The sequence below is a fragment of the Podarcis gaigeae genome, assembly GCF_964106915.1.
Source record: "Podarcis gaigeae genome assembly, chromosome: 11".
NCBI lineage: Eukaryota > Metazoa > Chordata > Lepidosauria > Squamata > Lacertidae > Podarcis > Podarcis gaigeae.
Genome location: NC_139687.1, coordinates 49,577,557 through 49,585,579, shown reverse-complemented (window position 1 = coordinate 49,585,579; position 8,023 = coordinate 49,577,557). Strand labels below are relative to the sequence as shown.

General features: G+C 43.9%; 1 long non-coding RNA gene across 2 annotated transcripts; it reads left to right on the top strand.

The window, feature by feature from the left end:
• Positions 1 to 418: 418 nt before the first annotated feature.
• Positions 419 to 8,023, top strand: LOC310827217. 2 transcript variants are annotated; one of them, XR_014556221.1, is made up of 3 exons: positions 419 to 1,576; positions 6,776 to 6,897; positions 7,903 to 8,023. It is a non-coding gene; the product is annotated as an uncharacterized lncRNA (long non-coding RNA). The 2 variants fall into 2 exon arrangements; XR_014556222.1 differs by having other exon boundaries at positions 6,209 to 6,897.

The following is an 8,023-nucleotide window of genomic DNA, read 5'->3' as shown; positions in this document are numbered from 1 at the left end:
ATACCCCGCCCTTCCCAGTTCAGAAAACCGGGCTCAGGGTGGCTAGCAACAAATTTAAAACACTTAATTGATGCAACCAAAAAAAGCATAAAATACAGTATAAAACGTGAATAACAATAAATTCAGAATTCAAAAATCAATTTAGGGGGAAATCCATCCAATAAACATTAGATGATCACCAGGGCTAGATGGCTAAATTAGTCCTATTTGGACCAGCGAGGAGACCAGGGAAGAATTAGGGGACAATCATAAGGCTCAGGCAAGTTTGTATGAGTGAAGACAGTCTTTTCAGGCTGCCAGCCAGCCAAGCCATTAAAAAACCTTTGCCCACCTGGTCCCCTACAGATGTTTGGGGCTGCATCTGCCAGCATGGCTTCAGGGTTAATACTAGCACTTTCTGTCAGGCAAGGTTAATACTAGCACTTTCTGTCAGGCCCAGAAGCAAACAGGGAACCAGCACAGTTGATATAGCAATGCCGTACTCTGCTCATAATCTCAAAGAGCGTTCAGCATTCTGACCACTGCATTCTGCACCAATTGCAGCCTCTGAAACATCTTTAAAAGGTTCCTCCATTTATAGAGCAATTGGAGTACCCTATTGCTGTGCATGCGTTCCATATGCTGAGAAATTTGTTCCTTGTCCCATGCAGGCTACCTGGCCCAAGTATTCCCTCTAATTAAAAGAACCCTGGCATAATTGAGCATTTAGTTGAATGAGCAATTCACTTCTGAATAGCGCAAATATTTGGATACAAGTGTGTGGTCAGCAGACACTTCATTGATATCTCTGACAATGAAGGCCCCCGTGGGAACAAAATGGGTATAAAGGGGAGAGCAGCCATTTATGGGGAGGTGAGTCATTAAATAAAAAATGGCCACAAAGGGGATTTTTCTCCGCTCCTAATAAACAGATTATCTAGGCTGCCTTCTGAGCAAATGGGTCTGGCATGGAATCAGGATGGCCAATTTGGAATCCCAACTCATTAACCTCTTTTCCTGAAAGGTTAAATTGGAATAAGGATAAACTTGCTGCATTAGGAGAATAGAAGGATATTGTGGTGATCGCTGGTGGGGCCTGTTCAGGTGGCTTTGATGCCAGAGGTTAGGAATGCTGCCCACACCTAGGGCATTATTTTGCTCATGTGGCTGACAGGGACAAACATGCAAAACGGCTTAGGTTGCAAATGCCTGGCTTGCTGTACAGTATATAACCATGGCATTTTTCTTGTGGGGAGAGACACCTTGGCCCAGAAAATGTCTGTGCTCCCAGTGTGGAATAATCTGCAGCCAAAATCACAAATGCATGATTGCTAGAGAGTCACAAGCAGGGGGATGTATGACGTCACATCCTGTAAACTTTTGTGGCAGGAGGGGGGACAATAGAAAAGTTAATCTTCTTCTTTCTGTCACTGTACATGCTCTTTTTTCCCCCTACAATGGTATAGGTTGTCAGTGAGTTCTCCTCAAGGGAGTGTATACCACTATGAGCTGGAAAATGGACTTCTGTGACTTTTAAGGATTCTTGCCTGCCTGATTTTCATCACTGTAACTGTTGAATCCTAGCAAGTCTTTTATTGTTGTTGTTGTTGTTGTTGTTGTTGTTATTATTATTATTATTATTTGTAGTAGTAGTAGTATTCTGAGCCGCTGTTTTGGCACAGGGCTTCCTGGCAGAATTTGGCTACGAAATACTACTGGTTTGGGGCATTTTCATACATGAGGTTTCAGTTGCTTTTGGCAACATCCCTTATGCCATGTTAAAGTCTAAGGTGGGTGTGGGGAGCTTTTGGCCTTCCAGATGTTGCTGAACTTCAAATCCCGTCAGCCCCAGCAAGCACTGCCCCTGGGTAGGGACGGTGGGAGCTGTCGTTCAGCAACATCTGGAGGGTCAAAGGTTCTCCACGCTTCCGATAGATATTGCATTTCCTTGTAGATAAGCCTCGCACTTCATTTGCTACACATGTCTTTAATTTCCTCCACATTTTGATCAGCTCTTATGCTATCTGGGCTTCTACCTACGTGCTCCCCAAGGTTGTTTTACTTGCAAACTAATGGATGGGAAACGCCAGACTTTTTCATATCCTCTAGAAGGCTGTTTCTTTTCCTTTTGATATATATTGGCCAGCAGCAGGAGAGCAACGAATCATCTTCGATATTACTCACCTATTTTCTCACAGGTCTTTCCATGCCTGCTTCGCATTCTTTCCCAGGGTCACATTCCATAGCCGACAAATGTGCCATGTGATTCGGGTTAGAATCAGTAATGCAGTGTTTCCACCTTCACCCGCTGTTAAGGACTGCTGTGTGTGATGTAACCGTGGCACTCCTGAGATTCTTTTTGAAGGTTTTCTGTGACACGTGGAGGTGTCAATGTTGGCTGACCACAGGACTTTTCAAGGGGGAATTTTCTCTTGCAATCGACTCTTGAGTTCATCATTGGAGAGCCACAGGTGCAAATAATTTTGCCATGAGTTTACCAAGTTAATGAATAGGATAAAGTTAGGTCCATTAATTTCAGGAGGTCTACTCTGAGCAAAACTTTCTGGAGCACTGCCCAAAACATTTATTTTTAATATTTCTAGTCTGCCTTTTTCATGAAAAATGTTTGAGGCAGCTTACAATTACAGATATCAGGGCTGTGTGTTTGAGCCCCACGTTGGGCAAAAAGATTCCTGCATTGCAGGGGGTTGGACTAGATGATCCTTGAGGTCCCTTCCAACTCTACAATTCTTTGACTCTATGATATATAATAAAGCAACAATATGTTGCAGTGTTGAGTGCTGTTGTTCAGTGTCCTCCAGAATATTCTGCCCCATTTGTCCTCTCACCCAGTTATTGTCCCCAGTCCTGTCAGTCAGTGTTCTGTAGCCACTAAGCACGCTCAGACCTCATGGGGGTCTTAGGGACTTCGTCAAGCCATAGGGCTACCCTAAGCCTGGTGAGCAGATTAGAAGAAGGAGCTATGGAGAACTGGTGCATTGGTGCCCTAGTATGAAGACCTGTCTCTTGGAGTAGCTGAGTAACTGTATGTGTATAATGTTTTCAGGAACAATGGGAGTGTCTCCCCCTCCCCTATTTTCCCTTGGTATTTGCTGTTCTTTAAATCTTATGAGAACCTGACCTGGTTGAGGGAGTTGGGTACATTTAGCCTGGGGAAGAGGAGACTGAGAGGAGATATGATAGCCATCTTCAAATATCTAAAGGGCTGTCACATAGAAGATGGGGCAAGCTTGTTTTCTCCTGCTCCGGAGTGTAGGACCAGGACCAACAGATTCAAGTTACAAGAAAGGAGATTCCGACTAAACATCAGGAAGAACTTTATGACAGTGTGAGCTGTTCAACAGTGGAACAACTCCTTCAGAAGTTGGTGCATTGGGGTTTTAAGCAGAGGTTGGATAGCCGTGTGTCAAGAATGTTTTAGTTGAGATTCCTGCATCCGAGAAGGTTGGCCAAGATGATTCTTGAGGTCCATTCTAACACTACAATTCAATGATTCTATGATACCTTGATTCGAAGTTCTGATCCAGTACTCGTAGCCTATGCTTCGTGTATATTCCTTCCCCTGATGCTATATTTCAAAATTACTGCAATGTTTTGGTTTTCTTAAAATGCTACAACCCTCTGAACCCCAGCAAAGTCTGGAAATCCAGTCCAAATGAGATGACATAGTTAACTAATGCACTATCTATAAAGTCTAATGATTCAAATATAGGACACCAATCTAGCCAACTTTAAGCACTTTTAAAACCCCATTAATTCATCCAAGGCAATCAATGGGACTTAACAATGGCTGGATGGTGCCCAAACACAGTGCATCAGTCAAGCTGTTTGCTTTGTGCGCCAAAGGTTGAGCAAAGGCTGAAGTCGATAATGCGTTACACATTCAGTGCCGTAATTTGCTGGAAATAAATTTAATTGCAAATAATCTATTAATATTGGGTGTACGTGTGTGATGGGATGGTACAATTTTTACTGTCGAGACACAGAAGTCAGGCTATCAGTAGATGTGTGAAAAAGGCTTAGGTAGCTCAGCTCGTCCATCTTCCTTGCTGTTTATCTGGTTCTGATATACAAATGCATTCCAGGCATCTTTGGCTGCTTTTTCTTTTTTAATCTGGATTTTAAGAATCTGGAGTCTTCCTTCCAGGAGTGGCATCAGTGACCAGACCCTGCTGGACCTGCTCTTCGTCTCCACCACTGAAAATTGCTTGCTTGTTAGTCCTCCTATGTCTTGGCATTCTAACTGGGATGGGGTGGGAGGTGGGGTTCCTTGTGAACAAACATTTTTGTGGACGTTACATGCCTGAAGATTTCCTTTTGTTGTGAGATGTTTCTTATATATTTCTGTCAATACCCCTGAGGGACTTCCCAGTATCATGGACTGTTTATAAGTAACAGCATGGGTTTCAGGTTCCGTGCGGAGAAGGGCGACATTGAGGAGGAATGGTGGGAGCCTTCCCCTCCCCCTCCCCCTCCCCTCCCCCTGATCAGGATCCTGGATCTTCCCAGAAGCAGTGGGACAGTATAGATTTGGAACAGCGGTTCGCAGAGGGACATAGACAGAAGTTGGGAAGAACTGGGTGGTGAACAGCTAGGAGAAGAACTGGGAGAGACTCAATGTTGCTGGAAAGCATCCACCTGCTCAGCCCAAGGTCAAGGAGAGCAGATAAGGTGGCAGCACAGAAGCATAGCGGTTGAGAGATCAGGTTGCAAAATGCGGAAGTGACGAGGGGGGACTAGGGAGGAAGTGGGTGGAACCCTTAATTGGGAGCCCCTTCATTCCGAGGAATAGATTATTTGTTCTCTCACTGTGATCATTAAAATCTCTAACTGGTAAGAGACTCCTTTCTCTTTGTTCTGCGTATCTACTGCCAAGTGGGGGGGGAGGGGGAGGAAGCTGGGTCCCTGAAGCCTGACACTGGGGAAGGATTTTGTTGCAGAAGGTCCTGGGTTCAGTCCCCAGCATCTCCAGGTAGGGATGGGGGAATTGGAAACCCAGGAGATCCACTGCCAGTCATTTTAGACAGTGCTGAACTGGATGGACCCAATGGTCTGACTAGGAATAAAGCAGTTTCCAATGACCCATCTCTTTTATCAACTCTATACTGCTCTGTTGCACTTGGAATGGTTTTACTCATTTTAGAATTCCAATGGTTTTATCTGTTTTTATAATTTTCTACTATATGGTTGTAACCTGTCCTGGGATGGGACTGTGAAGGGTAGGCAAGAAACCTTATGAATGAGTGAAACCTTTGGAGGGCGTCAGGTAGTGGAAGTCTGGAGCCAAAGGCAAGAGCTGAACTAAAGGATGCCTCCAGGATTTTTTGGAGCCAAATATTTGGCAGTAACCTTGGGACAAAAAAGTCTCTGACAGTCTGAAAGCTAATCAGTTGCGGCAGAAATCTGCAAAGAGTTTTCACATGGCTTGGAAAGCAAAGGAGAAGAAGCCATTTTCTTTGTGAAATGCTTTCCATCTGTTGTTTGCTTTTTAAATAACCTAGATCTAATTCGCTGTGTGCAACATCAGCACTGCTTTCAAAAGGCAAATCACCAACACATGCTTCTCTCCATCACAACTTGGAACGCATATGGGTCGTGTCATGCGGCACATGACAGTTTCAGTGCTTGGGAAAAGGTGGAACCTGTTTTCATCAGAGGGCAATGTAAGGTGAAAGCACATGACCATTTGCCAAATTGCCCCTCATCATGGTAAGGATGGAACCTCTTGGTGGAACAATTATATTTGATACAAACAAACAAACAAACCCTTGAGGAAGCAAGAAAGTAGTAAATATTCCCTGCACCACTTGGTGGAACGTTATAACCAACTTACCAATACAGTGGTACCTCGGGTTAAGAACCTAATTCGTTCCGGAGATCCGTTCTTAACCTGAAAGTGTTCTTAACCTGAAGCACCACTTCAGAAAATGGGGCCTCCCGCTGCCACCGCGCTGCCGGAGCACGATTTCTGTTCTCATCCTGAAGCAAATATCTTAACCCCAGGTACTATTTCTGGGTTAGCGGAGTCTGTAACCTGAAGCGTATGTAACCCGAGGTACCACTGTAGTTTGACTATGTTGTCCAAAATATTGCTACTAAATGTCTCTCTGAACAGGACAAACTCATTTCCCCTTCAAGGTTCACAAAACAAAAAGAAATTGGCTCAGTCCTGTGTATTGTTACTAAGTAAAAACATTGTTATTTTCAGTTGTGGGGGAGAATGACACGAGGCAGGTCCAGTTAACCAGATATACAACTCACAACAACAAAAGGAATTCTCGGATTATCCCAGAACATCTGCTCTACAGGCCTTTGAGTTACCACAATGAGCAATGCAATCCTCTATCTCATCGACCACCATGCACTAAAGTGAAATACTGCGTCTCCTGGGATTGTTGTTCGCAATGCTCATGCTCTGGGCTTTCCAAAATGAGGAGTCATTGGATTTGATGGCACAGGTCTAGTAGCAGAATGGTCCACTCAGAACAAAAGGCTCTCAACGTATAGAGCTGGTGGACAGAAACCAGCTGTGCTGATAGACTCCTCTTATCAAAAGCAATTACTGAAGGAGGACAAAAATTGTGCCTGGGTGGTGGGCACAGGGACAAGTCAAACATTCTCAGTTCTGCAGTCACAACATTTCTAAACACTGGCTGCTTCTCTCTGGATATCACTAACCAAAATGTTTAAGGAGTCATGTGGTCCATCTTCCTCACTGGGAACTCTCCTGGTCTCCATTAGACAATGCTTTTTTTTAAAATAATGTCTTCATTAGAACCATGCTGTTGGACATCATCCAAGAGAGCCTACAGTCCGTGATACAAGATAGCCAGATAATGGTCCAGGTATGGGACATTGTGCCCCCCCCCCCCCCGAGAGGCTGCAATCTACTTTAAGGTAAATCGTGCCTGTGCAGCTGCTAAGCTAAATACATTCCGATAGCTGTCCAATGGCAGGCCACTAGTATACATGTTTTGCTTTATGGGACTATATAAGCAGCAGTGGTTATAGGAAGGCTTTTAATTTATGGCACATTCAGCTTGCTGGGTCAGAAGCATGTCCTATGCTTTTCTTGAAAGGAATCCCACGACTTTCTGGGGCAGTGTTTTTCTTTGCAGTTCAGCTTAAAACTTGTAACATGCCTACCCCGTTATAGGCCAGGTCCTATTTGATTGGTATCCTTTACCTAGCTTTGTTTAAGTAAAGGCATAGTCTCCCTCCATCTCCATGCCTGTGACTTGTCAATGGAAGGAATTCTCCTAGTCCTGATGTTCAGCTCTGGGTTGTATTTCAAAGTAGCACCAAGTGACTTGCTTCACTGGCCCAAGGATTTCTGCACGTGTAATGGAACATTTCCCCCTCTCCTTCCATTGTAAAGGATCCCCAAATCTCTGAAGCAGATTTGGGGATGTCATGGGGCACATGAGTGAGGAGGAAAGTTACTTTTGTGCAAGCAGAAATCCTTGTGATGTTACCACTATCTATGTCCTAACCTTTATGGCCAAAGTGAACACTTCCTGTCCCTCTTATGACATCCTTTCAATTACAGTAGTAGCTCGGTTTTTGAATGTAATCCATTCCGGAAGACTGTTCGAGTTCCAAAACGTTCGAAAACCGAGGCGCAAAGGGCAGCCTGCAAATTTCATAGAGAAAATTGAGAAAAATAACATATACACTCAGCAGAAGCCATTTGACTTCTGAGGCGTATTTGAAAATGGAAGCATTTACTTCTGGGTTTATGGCATTCAAAAACCGAAGCATTCGTCAATGGAGATGTTAAAAAACCAAGTTACCATTGTATTACATAATTGTACCATGCCTGTCCTTATTTTCTCTCTCTAGGCTTACAGACCCACTTCCCTTTGTTAACATTGTTGCTCTCCCATAAATCTTTCCTTATAGCTGTGGTTCCCAGAAGTGGAGAGGGGGAAGAGGAGAGAAATGCTCCATATTGGATTGATTTGCTTTAAAATATTTTTTATCCTGCTTTTCTTTCTGGAAGAATTAAATATGGTAAGAATCA